Below are 17,511 nucleotides of genomic sequence, written 5' to 3'. Positions count from 1 at the left end.
CTACACTTCAAAAAGTAGAGCACTTTGAGATATTTGGTAGTCATGAAAAGCTCGATGTAAATGAAAGCCTTTCTTTCTTGTAACAAAGGGTCAGGCTTGGGGCAATAGCCTGCTGGTAAAAGTTACTGGGTTTAGACGTGAGAAATAGTCAATTAGGTGAGTTACTGAAGGGTCATTGTAGCAATTCTTTCAGGTGATCATAGAAGAAAAGAGAAATAATAGGGAGAAAATATAAAAAAAATCAATTGTTCTTGGCCAGTTACGATCCTATAAGGATCCTTGATGGAATTTCCCCAATATTGAGCTACTGACAGCATGATGTACTAAATTCTTTGGGTTTTATTTTTAGGTTTATTTGCAACACAGTGTACGAATTATTTTATTCAGTTTGATGAAGAAGGAACAGAATCAAGAGTAATAGTTGTCATGCTGGGCATCATCTATCTTAACAGGGTAATCCAAATAAGTTAATTAATTAGCTGTTGGTGGGGGAAAAAATGTATAAAGCAATGTGCTCAGTGGGAACACTCTCACTTCTGTTTCAGAGACCTAATCCAGGATTTGGGCACGTAATCTTGGCTGATACTTAGAATCTCTCATGTGAATATAAAACATCCCCTGGCATTTACCCTGACCAATATTTATCACTCTATAAACATCACTTAAAGCAAAACTGGTTCTCTGGTCATTTATGTCTTGCCGTTTATACAGCCCTACTGTTTGCAAATTTTTTGCCGCAATTTTCCACATTACAAGAGTGACTGTATTTCAGCAATGTACTGTCTGAAGCTCATTGGGACATTCTGATAACATGAAGGGCATTGTAAACACATGCTCTCTTTTTCTGTAAGCTTAGCATGTATTAACCCATTTAACACAAAACAAACTGCATTTATACAGCACCTTTAGATGTCCTAAAATGTCCCAAAGCACCTCTCAGGAGTATTAACAGAAAAAAAAATTGACATTGAGCTATATGAAAAGATATTAGGACAAAGTTGGGGTACTGCATTTGTTGGAAATCTGAAACAAGAACTGAACATGTTGGAAATTCTCAGCAGGTGAAGCCACACCTGTGGAGAGAGATATACGCTCCATATCTGCTGCCTGACCAGATGATTATTCTCAGCATTTTCTATTTTTATTCAAGGAATTATTAGGACAGATTGGGTCAGGCTGGGATTTTCACTCTTGAAGCAAGGATCACAGTTGGGGCCATTTCCTGATCTCACAATCCCACCTCCTGTGCAACTGTGTCGACAAAGGCTCTCAAGCTGAAAACATTGACATCTTAGAAATGAGCTGAACAAATGGCTATTATGAATGCTTGTCTGAGCTCCTAGTCTCACTAATGGATTCAGCCCTGTGTGGGTTGTTTACACAGCTGTGAAGCGGTCTTTGAGAGTTGTTTGATTGACGGATCAGACATTTGTTCAGCAGGCAGGATGAAGTTTCCTAAGCAAATAAACATCAAATAAAAATTTTATTTTTGAATTAAAATTTTGAATTAAGTTCATGTGACAGAGTCACATGAGGGGACATGTTTTATGACAATTTTATTTCCTTTTCTTTTTTAAACAGCGCTTCATCTCCCTGTAGCAGCTCCGTGCCTCAGGGAGATTGAAGTGCTCTTTTGCATGCATGCGCAAAGATCTCACTAGACCCTCTCATCCTCCTCTCCCCACTCGCACAGGCAGCGTTGAGTGCTGCCCCCTCCTGCCCCTGCCAAGCAACCCCGCCAAGGGAAAAATCCTGCCCTTGTTGTTAAAAAGAATCATTGTTGGTCATGGAATTCATAACAGGAAGACGCTTTTGTGAAAGTTAAGAAGCTATTACATTCATTGTGTTTATTGGTTCACCACAACCCATCGAAAAAATTGGTATTAACATGTGATGTTTCTCTTTACGTGTGGGAACTGTGTTATCACATAGAATGGAAAATGGATCCGCAAGGCCCAATGGCTATGTCCCAATAACCCTCTTCACAGCTGGGAAGGGTTATTCTCAATTAGAAAAGGAAGTTTTGTCGATGGTTTTTGAACTGAAGAAATTCCACCAGTACCTACATGGACAACATTTCACCATTGTGTCGGACCATAAACCGTTAATAGGTTTATTCAGTGAGGATAAAGCCATTCCTCCAATAGCATCAGCAAGAATTCAAAGTTGGGCTTAGATATTATCTATGTATGAGTATACCTTTATGTACCATCCTTACTTACATATTGGAAATGCGGACACACTCAGTTGTCTCCCATTACCAGATAGCATTGTACATGCTACAGTGCCGGAAGAAGTTCCTCTTGTTCCTAATTTCTTGGATTCTTCACCTGTGTGCACGGAGCAAATTAGAAATCGGACGGGCAGAGATCCAATTTTGTCAGAGGTCAGAGACCTTGTATTGCACGGATGGTCAAATTCGCCTGTATCTGAAAAGATGAGACCATTCCATGCCCGGAAAACAGAGTTAAGTTGCCAAGATAGAATTTTGTTGTGGGAATCAAAAGTTGTCATCCCTTCACAAAAAAGAGAACCACTCTTGACAGAGATCTGCGGTGCACATCCAGGCATATCGAAGATGAAAGTACTTGTCTAGTGGCCAGGCATTGACAGTGACATTGAAAGCATGGTCAAGCACTGTCTCCACTGCCAGCAACAACAGAAGTTGCCTGTTCCAGCTTCACTGCATCCGTGGGAGTAGCCTGTTCAACCTTGATTTGGACTACATATTGATTATGTCAGACTATTCTGAGGTACCATTTTTTTTGATCATAGAAGTGCTTTCTAAAAGGATGGATGTGTACGAAGTTACATCACTAACATTGAGCATAACTACTGAAAAGCCGCATCAATGTTTTAGCAAACATGGCCTACCAGAAATCATCGTTTCGGATAACAGGATCATTTTTACCAGTACAGAGTTTCAGAGATTCATGAGTTTAAATGGGATCAGACATATTAAAACAGCACCACATCATCCTTTTTCAAATGGTTTAGCAGAAAGAGCTGTGCAAACTTTCAAATCTGGAATGAAGAAGTTATCAGAAGGTACTCTAGAAAATCGACTTGCCCACTTTCTTTTCGGTTATCATATAACACCTCATTTGATTGAGGGTTCAACGCTGTCTGAATTATTTATGAAACGCCGCCAACATACAAGGTTAAGCCAAGTGTTTCCAAACTTAGAGAGGAAGGTAGAAAGGAATCAGAGTAACCAAAAACTGAATCACGATATTCATAGCAAAGCTCACAGATTCACTGTAGGAGACACAGTTTTTGTGCGGAATTTTGGAAGTGGACCTTGTTGGGTTTCTGGGACCATTGTCTCAGAACTGGTCCCTTATCCTTCCAGGTGGAAGTGGAAGACAGTATTGTTCAAAAACACGTGGACCACCTTTGGGAGAGAGAGACATTCCGACAACCTCAATTCTGCCTATGATTAATGTCGAACCATCAATACAGTTGAACAAACACTGAAATCTTGTACAAAGTAATATATCCAAATGTTGCCATTTAATATGTAACTCCAAAAAAAAATCAGAAAAAAAACTACAGCATAAAATTAACTGAGGTCTATCTAGCTCTATTTGTCCAAAAATACATCAGACTAATAACTACATCTTTTGCTTATGCAGTATCTGCCTGGATCATTATTTTCCTGTTGGCAAAGTTGTTTTCATTAGAAAACATTGGGTTTGAGCCAAAAGAGAATTAATTTGAGACGTGGAATCTTGCTGTTTTCAATGTATTCAACATTCTTTCCACTTAAAGAGTTGTTCCTCCAATGCATTTTGTGGTTTCTCATTTTTATAACTTCCTGATATAAGTGTTAAGGACAAAGAAATACTGTGCTATTAGATGCTGATGCTGATTGCCTTTGGCACACAGGAGCTGGCATATTGTTGCAAGCTGAATTTACAGGATACTGCACGAAGGAAGTTTGCAAGAAAATGAAAGATTTTATTGTGATGGTGGAAGCATAAAACATCGCCTTTTGTCAAGTAAGTGCATTGACTATTCAAATTAAAAACATGCTAAAAGTTTAAATGTTACTGTTATACTTTTTTCTCAAGACCTGTTTTCTTTATGTTGTAGAGGTCACACAAAGTTCGCCGCCAAACTTTGCAAAGTACGTGGATTGCAAAGTTATTTCTGATTACACTTTATAAGGTTTTCTCCCATTTTTTTTCCAGTCTGACTTCCTGTAGGTGTAGCCATAACACTTGAAACTGTGTTTTTAAATTATTGAAGCATTAATAAATCTGAATGTGAACTTTAAGTAGGGGTTCCAGGCGATGCTTTTCTAAATGGGTTTCATGGTGCAAACAGAGAGAGCAAAGAAAGACGGAGATCAGCAATAGAGAGGCAGCAATATCGGACAGAAAGCAACTCTTATGTTTGTATAATTCAAATTCAAGAAAAGGTAATTGGGGATCTGGATTCACTTTTTATTAATTCAAGATGCTTCAGGAAATATGCTGCTAGCTGGGAAGTTTCAAGTTTTTCAATTTCTCATAAATACTCTATTATCCAGGTGGTCTGGTAACTCCATACAGTACTCAACTCAAAAACCTAGCTTAGCACAAAAAATTACATATGTGAGTTAGAAGCAAAATTTCAGCATAAAGGGCATGATACAATAGTTATGATGGAGATCTGGCTACGATCTGAGCATCATTAGAAGCTAAAAATTCCAAGCAATAGGATCAGTAGAAAGGACAGGGAAACTAGAAAAGTAGGACAGTAGCAATATTGATAAAATACTCAATTCCCATAGTAGAAAGAAAGTATTTCGGTGAAGGTAATCAGGCAGGAGAAACGTAAGTAGAGTTAATGAATAAAGGATGCAAGACTCTGGTAGGAGTCATCTACAGACCTCTTCATAGTATTAATGGGAAGAATTTTCTCCCCGGTGGGGGTGGGGGGGGTGGGGGATGTTGAGCGGGAATGGGTGCAGGTGAATGTGCAGCCGATCGCCGCATGCAATCAGCTGCACGCCTCCATTTTACGTGAGGGGGGCCACTTAATGTCCGCCCAGCTTGACACGCACCTGGAAGTGCTGAACACTCCCTGTGCGGGCGGGGGGGAATAGGCTGAGTTAGGGCCTCAGCTCTTTCGCGTATGCATGCGAAGGAGTGCAGAAATCTCCCTGAGGCACAGAGCTGCCTCAGGGAGATCAGTTTGAGTTTCAAAAATTTTAATAATGAAGAAGAAAAAAAAAATTAGGAGATGTCCCCTCATGTGCAAGTGTAACATGAGCTGGGATATGTCTATGAATTTTAAGGGAAATCTTTATTTCACTTATAAATCATTCACGGAACCTCATCCCGCCCGTGGATGAGGTTTCATGAAAAATGCGAAGGCTGCATGGGCTCTTTGCCTGCTCAACAACATTAGGGTTGGACGGACAGCTATGTTAAGCAGCTTAATTAGTCTTTAAACGGCTTTAAGGGGCCGTTAACAGTTCGGCGGGCGCACAAGCGACTCTGGTGCGTACCCGCCAAGCTGAAAATCGGAATGACATGCCTGCCCCCACATGCTGACACGAAGATTCTGGCCAACGTATAAATGCAGAGATTAGGGAAACAAAACAAAGTTAAAAACAAAAAACTGCGGATGCTGGAAATCCAAAACAAAAACAGAATTACCTGGAAAAACTCAGCAGGTCTGGCAGCATTGGCGGAGAAGAAAAGAGTTGACGTTTCGAGTCCTCATGACCCTTCAACAGAACTAGGTGAATCCAAGGAGAGGGATGAAATATAAGCTGGTTTAAGGTGGGGGGGCGGTGGGAGAGAAGTGGAGGGGGTGGTGTGTTTGTAGGGACAAGCAAGCAGTGAAAGGAGCAGATCATCAAAAGATATCACAGACAAAGGAACAAAAGAACACAGAGGTGTTGAAGTTGGTGATATTATCTAAACGAATGTGCTAATTAAGAATGGATGGTAGGGCACTCAAGGTATAGCTCTAGTGGGGGTGGGGAAGCATAAAAGATTTAAAAATAATGGAAATAGGTGGGAAAAGAAAAATCTATATAAATTATTGGAAAAAACAAAAGGAAGGGGGAAGAAACAGAAAGGGGGTGGGGATGGAGGAGGGAGTTCAAGACCTAAAGTTGTTGAATTCAATATTCAGTCCGGAAGGCTGTAAAGTGCCTAGTCGGAAGATGAGGTGTTGTTCCTTCAGTTTGCGTTGGGCTTCACTGGAACAATGCAGCAAGCCAAGGACAGACATGTGGGTAAGAGAGCAGGGTGGAGTGTTAAAATGGCAAGCAACAGGGAGGTTTGGGTCATTCTTGTGGACAGACCGCAGGTGTTCTGCAAAGCGGTCACCCAGTTTACGTTTGGTCTCTCCAATGTAGAGGAGACCGCATTGGGAGCAACGAATGCAGTAGACTAAGTTGGGGGAAATGCAAGTGAAATGCTGCTTCACTTGAAAGGATTGTTTGGGCCCTTGGATGGTGAGGAGAGAGGAAGTGAAGGGGCAGGTGTTACATCTTTTGCGTGGGCATGGGGAGGTGCCATTGGCGGGGGTTGAGGAGTAGGGGGTGATGGAGGAGTGGACCAGGGTGTCCCAGAGGGAACGATCCCTATGGAATGCCGATAGGGGGGGTGAAGGGAAGATGTGTTTGGTGGTGGCATCATGCTGGAGTTGGCGGAAATGGGGGAGGATGATCCTTTGAATGCGGAGGCTGGTGGGGTGATAAGTGAGGACAAGGGGGACCCTATCATGTTTCTGGGAGGGAGGAGAAGGCGTGAGGGTGGATGCGCGGGAGATGGGCCGGACACAATTGAGGGCCCTGTCAATGACCATGGGTGGAAAACCTTGGTTAAGGAAGAAGGAGGACATGTCAGAGGAACTGTTTTTGAAGGTAGCATCATCAGAACAGATGTGACGGAGGCGAAGGAACTGAGAGAATGGGATAGAGTCCTTACAGGAAGCGGGGTCTGAGGAGCTGTAGTCGAGATAACTGTGGGAGTCGGTGGGTTTGTAATGGCTATTGTTGGACAGTCTATCACCAGAGATTGAGACAGAGAGGTCAAGGAAGGGAAGGGAAGTGTCAGAGATGGACCATGTGAAAATGTTGGAGGGGTGGAGATTGGAAGCAAAATTAATAAATTTTTCCAAGTCCCGACGAGGAGCATGAAGCAGCACCGAAGTAATCATCGATGTACCGGAGAAAGAGTTGTGGAAGGGGACCGGAGTAGGACTGGAACAAGGAATGTTCCACATACCGAATAAAGAGACAGGCATAGCTGGGGCCCATAGCTGCTACCTCGACTACAGCTCCTCAGACCCCGCTTCCTGTAAGGACTCCATCCCATTCTCTCAGTTCCTTCGCCTCCGTCACATCTGTTCTGATGATGCTACCTTCAAAAACAGTTCCTCTGACATTTCCTCCTTCTTCCTTAACCAAGGTTTTCCACCCACAGTCGTTGACAGGGCCCTCACCCGTGTCCAGCCCATCTCCCGCGCATCCGCCCTCACTCCTTCTCCTCCCTCCCAGAAACATGATAGGGTCCCCCTTGTCCTCACTTATCACCCCACCAGCCTCCGCATTCAAAGGATCATCCTCCGCCATTTCCGCCAACTCCAGCATGATGCCACCACCAAACACATCTTCCCTCACCCCCCACGGCGGCATTCCATAGGGATCGTTCCCTCTGGGACACCCTGGTCCACTCCTCCATTACCCCCTACTTCTCAACCCCCACCTATGGCACCTCCCCATGCCCACGCAAAAGATGTAACACCTGCCCCTTCACTTCCTCTCTCCTCACCGTCCAAGGGCCCAAACACTCCTTTCAAGTGAAGCAGCATTTCACTTGCATTTCCCCCAACTTAGTCCACTGCATTCGTTGCTCCCAATGTGATCTCCTCTACATTGGAGAGACCAAACGTAAACTGGGCGACCGCTTTACAGAACACCTGCAGTCTGTCCGCAAGAATGACCCAAACCTCCCTGTCGCTTGCCATTTTAACACTCCACCCTGCTCTCTTGCCCACATGTCTGTCCTTGGCTTGCTGCATTGTTCCAGTGAAGCCCAATGCAAACTGGAGGAACAGCACCTCCAACTAGGCACTTTACAGCCTTCCGGACTGAATATTGAATTCAACAACTTTAGGTCTTGACCTCCCTCCTCCATCCCCACCCCCTTTCTGTGTCTTCCCCCTTCCTTTTGTTTTTTCCAATAATTTATATAGATTTTTCTTTTCCCACCTGTTTCCATTATTATTAAATCTTTTATGGCCCCCCCCACCCCCACTAGAGCTAAACCTTGAGTGCCCTACCATCCATTCTTAATTAGCACATTCGTTTAGATAATATCACCAACTTCAACACCTCTGTGTTCTTTTGTTCGTTTGTCTGTGACATCTTTTGATGATCTGCTCCTATCACTGCTTGCTTGTGCCTACAACCACAACACCCCCCTCCACTTCTCCCCCCCACCTCCCACCTTAAACCAGCTTATATTTCACCCCTCTCCTTGGATTCACCCAATTCTGTTGAAGGGTCATGAGGACTCGAAACGTCAACTCTTTTCTTCTCCGCCGATGCTGCCAGACCTGCTGAGTTTTTCCAGGTAATTCTGTTTTGGTTTTAAACAAAATAAAGTGGCTGTAATTGGAGATTTTAATTTTCACACAGACTGGGAGTCACTAAAGTTTAAATAATAAATACAATTTAATTCATGATTTTTAAAAATGGTTTATGTGATGTGGGTATCCTTGACAAGGCGAGCATTTATCACCCATCTCTAACTGCCTTTCAGAAGATGGTGCTTTTGAGACAGTTTTCTCAAACCATATGTTTTAGAATCAAAAAGAAAACAGGTCATGCTGGGTTTAGTGATAAATAACGAGCCAGAATGAATTAACTCTCAATCTGATGATACGGGAACATTTTACAAATAGTGACCCTAATCCAGTTTAATTTGATATTAATCTTCAGTGGGTGAAGGGGGACTCAGAAACTAAGATATTAAATTTAGAAAAGCAAGTAAACTTCAAAGTGAAGAGAAATAAACTGATCACAGTGAACGGGGCTGAATTGTTAATGGATGAACATTGAGATTTAACAGTGGAAAGCATTTAAGTAAGTGCTTGGTATGATATAAAATCTGTACGTACGCTGAAAAGGCAAAAGCTTCACATGTAGTTAAGTCAACACGGACGGTAAATGAGGTAAGAGACATGACCTGGTTAGTGGAATAGTCTCACATAGATGCAAAGAAAAGTGGAAATCAAGTTGACTGAAAAAGCAATAAAAAGCAGCAAAGCAATGTGAAGAGTAATAAGTAAAAGGCAATATATACAAAAAACTTACAAGAAATATAAAAGCTAACAACAAAAGACTTTATAAATGTATTATGATAAAAAGAGTTGCTGAGAAAAAGACATGTTGTTGAAGCTTTTCATCTTGCACTCATCAGGACAATTCGTGAGAATGCCAAATATAAAGGGAACAACAAAGCTTGGCAGCTAACTGCCAGTCATCAGTTAACTGGTGCATTCTCTGTAGCAATGCCTCTACCAATCAGAGGCAGCTTGCCAACCAATTAACACTCTCTTCTCATGCGGTATAAATTGTTGTTCCCTTTACATTTGGTATGTTTGCGAATTGTCATGATGAGTGCAAGACGAAAAGCTTGAACAGCATGTCTCTTTTTTCAACAATACTCAAGTTCTGTACCATCAAACCACTATTTGGATAGAAAGAGTGTTAAGGAGGGGGGGGGGGGTGCGTTAAAGCCCTATTAAAGATGGATGTAGATGAGACTATAATGCACAATAAGGAATAGAAACAGAAAGTGCTGGGAAAAAATCAGCAGGTCTGGCAGTATCTGTGGGGAGAGAGACAGAGTTAATGTTTCAATTTTCAGAACTGAAGAGAAGTAGAATTGTGATGGGTTTTATGCTGTTGAGAAAGGTCGGATGGTCAGGCGGAGCAAAAGGGAAAGTCAGGAATGGGTTAGAGGAAGGGGAGATTATATTGCAAATATAAGGAAGAAAAGGCAAAGCTGGTGGTAATGGTAGTAGTAAAAAAACAAAACATTGGTCCAGAGTAGACTATGAACTCTGTCTTCCATTTTGTAACTTTTCCCCTAGTGACAGTCTGTATCTTGTTGCCATGTTTGGCTTTTAGACAGTGCTGACCTTTATTCTGCTATTAACACTTACTCTGGATTTAATCCAGGATACCTAGGAAAATAACATTTTATTCCCACTTAGTAAATTCTGACGGTCTGGAATACACTTCCTGAAAGGATGGCAGAATAAAATTCAATAGTCACATCCGCGAGAGAATTGGTTACATACTTGAAGGGAATGAAGTGACAAAGCTATGGGAAAAGAACAGCAAACTGGAATCAACAGGAGAGCTCTTCCAAAGAGACTGCACAGGGATGATGGGCCAAATAGCCTCCTTCTCAGCTGTCTGATTCTATGTTAATACAGGGAAAAATTTTTAGCTTGGCGGGGCGGGTATGCGCCGGACCTGGCCTAGCAGAAAATGGCGCACAATAACATCCACAGGCAGGATGAGGTTTCCAAAAGCAAATAAAAATAAAATTACAATCTTAAAATTGAATTAATAACATGTCCCTGCTCATGGGACAGAGTCACACGAGGGGGACATGTTTTATAACATTTATAAAATCTTTATTATTCTTTTTGAAATCTGTTCATCTCCCTGAGGTAGCTCTGTGCCCCAGGGACAATTACAAGCGTGCACTCACACGCATGCACGAAGTTCACGCTCCCCCCGCCCGCCCGCACAGGCAGCGCTGAGCGCTGAGCGCCACCGCTCGTGTTTCACACTGGCCGGGCCTTAATTGGCCCGTCAATGTGAAACCGCCTTCCGGACCTGATCGCGGGCGGCGGTCAGCTTCCCGCCCACCCCCGCTGAGCCTGCCCGACAGGTAAAATTCTGCCCATCATTTTTTAAATGGTAATGAAGAAAATAATGGGGTTTAAGATAGCTGAATCGCCAAGACCTAAAGATAACAGAGGAACTTGCAAATGCGTTAGTCATATTTTTTCAAAGTTCTCTAGATTCAGCAATTTTGCCTTTAGGTTGAAACTTTGCAAATGTCACTCCATTACTTAAGAAGGAAAGGATAGGGAAACCAATTATTTACAAACATATTCGACTAACATCAAGTATAGGGATGTTACTGGATCACCAGAGACAGAGTGGCCAAGCAGTTGGACAATATAAGCTGATCAACGGGAGTCAGCATATGTTATATGGTCATGTGTAACTAATCTAGTTGAATGTTTTGACTCAGTAGCCTGCATGGTGAATAGAGACATGCCATTGCTTGTGTCCACATGGACCTTCAGAAACATGTGGTAAGAAATGATTTACAAATATGAGAGCACATGGGATTTGAGGTATCCCTGCGACATGGGGCTGTTAATTGTTTGGGATGAGACAGAGAAAATAGAAATAAATTCGCCCACTGATGGAGGGGTGCGAGAACTGGGGCTGGATTCAACAGAGCCCACTGGCAGGCTTGAAGAAAAGGGGCTAATTGAATCCAGCGGGCAGTCTGCCCACCCCCCCTCTCTACATGCCCCTGTCCCCAGTGCAATGTTACCAGTTGCGGGGGTTGCATTAGGTGGCCCACCCACCAGTGAACCAATTGAGGCCCTTAGGTGAGCAATTAATAACTACTTAAGGGTCTCAGCCCACCGCCATCAGGAATAAACCAGTGGAAGGAGAGACCCAGGCCGAGTGGCTGCCCAGCAGAATTCCCTGCACAGGCTGGTGGTGGGCAGTGGGTACCTCCTTGACTCGCCTCCTGGACCCTTCCAGGTGCCCCCTGCCATGGCCTCTCAAACCCCAGCCCCCACCCTCACTAGCCAATACACCTGGCTAACCCTCAAATAATGACAATGTTCTGATCCATCACAGTACCAAGTGTGACCAATGCTGCCACTGGTGCTCCCTGTACTGAAGAGAGCTGCTGACCAGTCAGGGGCTGGGATCTCTGAGGCAGGATTTCCTATCTCTGAGGGGCAGAAAGCCTACCTCTAGCCTACTAATGGCCAATTGGCCATGAAATGAGTAGGTCAGCCATTCTTCCTTAGGAAGGCTCCCCCCCCACAACTGACTCTTTAGCCGGGGAGGGGCAATGACCACAGCACTCCAGCCCATGGTGCTCCCAGGGATCTGTATTGGCACCCCAGCTCCATAGAGATCACCATTTAGATGAAGACAAGGATAATTTTATATCTAAATGTGGATGAGAGCAGCAAGTTACAAAGGGATACTGACAGATTAAGTGAGTGGGAAAAACAATGGCAAATGGGAGTTCAATGTGGGGAAATGTAAAGTCATCAAGTTTAGATCCAAGAGAAACAAATATTTTGGGATGAACTTAGGAACAAAGCAATTGTGGTGTCCAAATCACTTATACAAATCACTAAAAGCTAGCGGACAGATATAACAAATAAAACAAGGCTAATGGAAAGTTGGCCATTAAGTTGGAATTCCAAAAGTGAGCAAGTGAGGCTTCAGTTCTATACAGGCCTGGTCAGATCCCATAAGGAGTAATGTATTCAGTTCTGGGGACCAAACATCAGCAAAGATATGTTAGTATTGGAAGGGGCATTGTGCAGACTCACCACAATTCACAGGCTTAAAGGGTCAAGTTATATGAGGACAGGTTGCATAAACCTAACTTGTAATTTTTGCACTGTAATTCCTGCTGCCTACCAGAAAGGTGTCAGAAATGGTTATACATGGTGCACTCAGCCTGCACTGTGGCTGCCAGCCCCATGTAAAACTGTTCCTGGTGCCTTTCCGAGTAGCGGCAGGAGCATTGGTGAAGTTTTAAAGCCTTGTCTTCTAAATGTTATCATGCCTCAGAGTGAAGCGTTGGCTAGCAAATCCATGACCGAGTAGGAGAGGAAAATGCCAGTGAGAATTCGCGGCAATGCCAGCAACAATAACATTGAATGTGTCAGCTATAACATTTCATAATGGAACAAACCACATGTGCCAAAGAACTGAGCCCAAACCACCTTGTCCAAAATTTGTTTTTGCTCAGGCCAGCAGGGGGCAAAATTTTGAAAAAGTTTCAGGTTGAGTTGCAGAGCCGTCACCCAAGTTGGAACCATTTGTGGAGCAAGTTCCTGTACAGTTTGGCTAGCTCAGCTGGTAGATAATGGGAGTCTTAATGTCATGGTCTCCAGCCCCACATTTAGTGATGATTTTTTAATTTAATATTTTAATTAAGAAGGTAATAAATTGTGCTCACTTAATTGAACAAGAAACTTTTGCACAGGGTAGTTTGGGCATAGTTATTTGGCAGATATGGATTATTCCATTATTAAATGTTATGGTTAATACATTCACTGGATCTGGATTTAGCACCAAGGGAACCAGTTATTGTTGCTGGCACTGCCATTACTTTCTCATTGGCATTTTCCCCTCTTGCTCTGTCATGGCTTTGTTATCCTGATCTTTATTATAAAGGCATACTTTTAGGGTGACGCATGCAGCAGATGTAAGGCTGTAATTCCTGCATCACTATAAGGTATCTACGCATGTGCAGGAAGTGCTCCGCCTAGTATTGTGGCACAAATAAACACAACCATTTCTTTAAATTGAGAAGATTGTGGAGTTATCTAACAAAATCATCAAAACGGTAAAGGGACATGATGAGGTAGGTACAGAAATTATTTATTCCAGTGGGAATTCAGAAAAGAGAGCATAATCTTCAGTTTTGATCTAGTCCTTTTAAGAGTGAAATCAGAAAGCACTTTTTCACATAAAGTGAATTGGAAATCTGGAACAACTCACTGAGAGGATTGGGTCAATTGAAATTTTCAAGATTGAGATTGCGAGATCATTGTTAGGTAAAGATGTCAACAAAAAGATATAAACAAAAGTAAGAAAATGGAATTGAACTATAGGTCAGTCGTGATTTAGTTGAATTGTCTAGACCTGCTCCAAAGGTCCTCTGCTGTTATGTCATTAACCTCAATATCAGCCCAAATGAAGCTCAAATTCACCTCATTTATAGGGTAGGTATCAGAACCCCCTGATTAGATGGGGGATTATATAATACATTCTATCAAAACTAGAAAAGAAAGCTGACAGCATCGGACAGTGATCATGTGAAACCCTAGCTTTGAGTTCTGAATATGAACATAAGAACTAAGAGCAGGAGTAGGCAATTCAGCCCCTCGAGCCTGCCCCACCATTCACTACATTCATGGCTGATCTCATTTTGGCCTCAACTCCAATTTCCCACCCTCTCCCCATAACCTTTCAACCTGCTAATAATTAAAAATCTGTCTACTCCTCCTTAAATTTATTCAGTGTCCCGGCATCCACTGCACTCTGAGGTAATGAATTCCACAGATTCATGACCCTTTGAGAAAAGTAATTCCTCCTCATTTCTGATTTAAATCTACCACCCCTTAGCCTAAAACTATGGCCTCTCGTTCTGGAATGCCCCACAAGGGGAAACATCCGCTCCACATCTACTTTGTCTGTCCCCTTTAGCATCTTATGTACCTCAATTAGATCTCCTCTCATCCTGCTGAACTCTAGCAAGTATAGGCCTAAACTGCTCAATCTCTCCTCATAAGACAAGCCCCACATCTCTGGAATCAATCTAGTGAACCTCCTCTGAACCACCTCCAATGCAGCTACATCCTTCCTCAAGTAAAGGGACCAAAACTGTGCACAGTATTCCAGGTGTGGTCTCACCGCTGCCTTGTACAGTTGCAATAACACTTCCCTATTTTTATACTCAATTCCTTTAGCAATAAATGCCAACATTCCATTTGCCTTCCTTATTACCTGCTGTACCTGCAGACTAGCTTTCAGCGATTCATGCATGAGTACACCCTCTGCACAAAGCATTCTGATGTTTCTCTCCATTTAAGTATTAAGTTGTCTGTTAATTTTCCGATCAAAATGGATAACCTCACACTTATCCATGTTAAACTCCATCTGCCAAACTTTGGCCCATTCACCTAACCTGTCCATATCCACTTGTAAATTTCTTATTTCTTCATTGCAACTTACTTTCCCACCTATTCTGGTGTCATCTGAACCACGAGGTAAAACAAACTAGGCTAAGAATTTGGGTTTTCACAGTGTAATTAATTGAGTGTAAATGATAGAGGTGTACCTCTCTAGGAATTAGTTTTTATTCTGTATTAATTTAGTAAATTAATCTAATGAAATTCAACCAAATCTATAACAAAATGATCAAAAACTTTGTCGTTTAATGAGAAATCAGCACTTTCAATTTGTATAAATGATGTGTTGAGGAATCTGACCATTATTTGTGTGGCCATGTCAAGAGCACTTTAACTTGGCATTACTTCAAGAGTCAATCTTCTCATCTAAAGTCTGAAACTTGTAACAGATTAGCAAAAGAAGTGGGTGGGCTAACATCTGCTCAGATGAAGCACATCCCCGATGTCCAGAAAAAAATGCTCTGGATTCATTTACTTTGTAAACTGATTTTCTCCCTCCATCCTTTCAGACATATACAAACATATATGACGTAGGAGCAGGAGTAGGCCACTCGGCCCCTCGAGCCTGCTCTGCCATTCAATAAGATCATGGCTGACCTGAATGTAACCTCAACCCCACATTCCCGCCTACCCCCAATAACCTTTCACCCCCTTGTTAATCAAGGATCTATCTAACTCTGCCTTAAAAATATTCAAAGACCCTGCTTCCACTGCCTTTTGAGGAAGAGAGTTCCAAAGACTCATGACGCTCCGAGAGAAAAAATTCTCCTCATCTCTGTCTTAAATGAGCCACCACTCAAGAGGAAACATCCTCTCCACATCCACTCTGTCAAGACCCCACAGAATCTTAAAGGTTTCAATTAAGCTGCTTCTTACTGTTCTAAATTCCAGTCGATACAAGCCTAACCTGTCCAGCTTTCCTCATAAGGCAACCCACCCATTTCTGGTATTAGTTGAGTAAACCTTCTCTGTACTGCTTCCTACACATTTACATCTTTCTTTAAATAGGGAGACCAGTACTGTACACAATACTCCAGATGTAGTCTCACCAGTGCCCTGCACAACTCCCTACTTTTCTAATCAATTCCCCTCACAATAAATGATAACATTCTATTAGCTTTCCTCATTACCTGCTCTGCATGCTAACTTTTTGTGATTCATGCACTAGAACACCCAGGCGCCTCTGATTCTCGGAGCTCTGTAATCTCTCACCATTTAGATAATAAGCTTATTTTTTATTCTTCCTGCCAAAGTGAATGATCTCACATTTGCCCACGTTATACTCCATGTGCCAGACCTTTGCTCACTCGCTTAACCTATGTCACCTTCTAGCATCCTTACCTCCTCTTCATAATTTACTTTCCTATCTTTGTATCATCAGCAAATTCAGCCACCGTACCTATAGTCTCTTCATCCAAGTCATTTATGCAAATTGTAAAAAGTTGAGGCCCCAGCACTGATCCCTGTGGCACACCACTTGTCACATCCTGCCAACCAGAAAAAGACCCATTTCTGCCAACTGTCTGCTTCCTGTTAGCCAGCCAATCTTCTATCCAGGCCAATGTTGCCCCCTACACTATGAGCCTTTATTTTCTGCAATAACTTTCATGTAGCATTTTATCAAATGCCTTCTGGAAATCTAAGTACAGTACATCCACCAGTTCCCCTTTATCCAGAACACATGTGACTCCTTCAAAGAACCCCAATAAATTGGTTAAACATGATTTCACTTTTACAAAACCATGTTGACTCTGCCTGATTGCCTTGAATTTTTCTAAGTGCCTGCTATATCATCTTTAGCAATAACTTCTAACCCTATGACAGATGTTAGGCTAACTGGTCTATAGTTTTCTGCTTTCTGTCTCTCTCCCTTTTTGAATACAGGAGTTATATTTGCTATTTTCCAATCTAATGGAATTTTCCTCGAATCTAGGGAATTTTGGAAAATTAAAACAAGTGCATCAACTATCTCACTCAGCACTTCTACCAAGACCCTAGGGTGAAGTCCAACTGGACCTGGGGATTTGTCAGCCAGCAGCCCCAACAATTTGCTCAATACCACTTCCCTGGTGATTGTAATTTTCCTGAGTTCTGCCATCATTTCCCATTTTCTGATTTACAGCTATTTCAGGGATGTTTCTTCTGTCCTCTATAGTGAAGACTGAAGCAAAATACCTGTTTAATTCATCCACCATTTCCCTACTTTCCATTTTCAATTCCCCAGACACACTTTCTATAGGACCAATGCTCACTCTGTTAACTCTTTTCTTATTTAAATATCTATAGAAGCTCTTACTATCCATCTTTATGTTATTAGCTAGCTTTCTCTCATACACTAATCTTTCCATCCTTATTGATCTGTTTGTGGTTCTTTGCTGTTCTTTATATTCTTTCCAATCTTCTGACCAGCCACCCGTCTTTGTGTAATTATATGCTTTTTCTTTAAGTTTGATACTGTCTTTAACTTTTTTAGTTAACCACAAATGATGGGCCCTCCCCTTGGGATTT

At 42.3% G+C, this 17,511-nt stretch overlaps 1 protein-coding gene across 2 annotated transcripts in view; it reads right to left on the bottom strand.

The window, feature by feature from the left end:
• The window catches only part of sema3d (sema domain, immunoglobulin domain (Ig), short basic domain, secreted, (semaphorin) 3D), a 360,181-nt gene that overhangs the window by 235,735 nt on the left and 106,935 nt on the right, over positions 1 to 17,511 (bottom strand). The window lies entirely within an intron of this gene.

This window comes from Carcharodon carcharias, chromosome 13 (genome assembly GCF_017639515.1).
Source record: "Carcharodon carcharias isolate sCarCar2 chromosome 13, sCarCar2.pri, whole genome shotgun sequence".
In the NCBI taxonomy this organism is placed as follows: domain Eukaryota; kingdom Metazoa; phylum Chordata; class Chondrichthyes; order Lamniformes; family Lamnidae; genus Carcharodon; species Carcharodon carcharias.
The sequence above is the reverse complement of the archived record's forward strand: the minus strand, read 5'-3'. Positions and strand labels throughout refer to the sequence as shown.